Here is a 1,286-nt window from a genome sequence, read left to right on the forward strand (position 1 = left end):
TAGTTGACCTTAGATTTGGGATTATGTAATTAAGGATTTCCATGACTCACCATTGCATTGATTAGGAAGCATAATAGAGGGTTCTTGCACTTGAAACAATTATCCTAGGCGGAGCATTATCCGGGTACCCCATCTTTATCGATTGCCTATCCCCTTCTTTACTTTTGCTCTCTTATTTGTTGCTTTTTATTGTTGAGAATTGAATCATTGTCACACTCATCATTATTGATCTTTCACATAGCTAAGAATGGAATTAAGTAATTTTTATTCCCTACTCCCTCGTGGATTCGATACCGCTCACCCGAGATTATTACATCAACAAACCCGTGCACTTACGGGATATACGCAAGGGACCTTGTCAAGTTTTTTTAGGCGCCGTTGTCGGGTAGTAGGCGTTTAGAGACACTTTTGCATTTTGTTTTTCTTAGCTATTTCACCATATATTCTATTTCATATCTTCTTATTCTATCATCGTTCTGATTTCTTTTTATTTCTTTGTGGTTACAGCTACAGGTTATAACCCGAAGGAATCCCTCAATATTGATTGAAGGGGATCCCGAGCTTGAACGTACACTTAGAAGAAAAGGGAAAGAGCCTATGCAAGAACAATCTAATCCACCTGATTTGGAAGCAGAAGAATCTGAAAACATAGCAGAACAGAATGAGCAACAGCGAACATTATCCGATTATGCCAGACCTTCAGTGTTGGGGACACAATCGAGTATTGTGCATCCCCCGATTACAACTCAGAACATTAAGTTGAAGCCGGCATTCATCCATATGTTGTAGCAGTCTGCACAATTCAATGGTTTGGCCGATGAGGATCCAAACAGTCACATAGAGAACTTTCTCGAGGTGTGTGATATCTCGAAGATAAATGGGGTGACGGATGATGCCATCAAATTGAGAGCCTTCCCATTTTTTCCTTAAAGGGAGAGCGAAGCGATGGCTACACTCGTTACCTAGAGGGTCGATTACCACGTGGGAGGAGATGGTGGAAGCTTTCCGAACCCATTATTTCCCTCCCGGAAAAATCAGCAAAGCTTAGGAATGAGATCTCATCTTTTGTTCGGTTGGAATTGGAGTCTCTATTCAAGACATGGGAACGGTTCAAGGAGCTCCCGAGGAAGTGCCCGTAACACGGATTCCCGTAGTGGATGATTGTTTAAACCTTTTACAATGGTTTGAACCCGAGTACAAAGGCAACTCTTGGATGCTTTGCGGTAGGGAGGTACCTTAGGTAACAAGACCCCCGATGAGGCCCTTCAGTTGATTGAAGAAATGGG

The 1,286-nt window shown here is 42.2% G+C and overlaps 1 non-coding gene across 1 annotated transcript; it reads right to left on the reverse strand.

Annotated features, from left to right (window-relative positions):
- Window positions 1–1,040: 1,040 nt before the first annotated feature.
- On the reverse strand, window positions 1,041–1,147 carry LOC120250884. The gene has a single exon (XR_005533216.1). It is a non-coding gene; the product is annotated as a small nucleolar RNA R71 (small nucleolar RNA).
- Window positions 1,148–1,286: the final 139 nt, after the last annotated feature.

Source organism: Dioscorea cayenensis, chromosome 19, assembly GCF_009730915.1.
Source record: "Dioscorea cayenensis subsp. rotundata cultivar TDr96_F1 chromosome 19, TDr96_F1_v2_PseudoChromosome.rev07_lg8_w22 25.fasta, whole genome shotgun sequence".
In the NCBI taxonomy this organism is placed as follows: domain Eukaryota; kingdom Viridiplantae; phylum Streptophyta; class Magnoliopsida; order Dioscoreales; family Dioscoreaceae; genus Dioscorea; species Dioscorea cayenensis.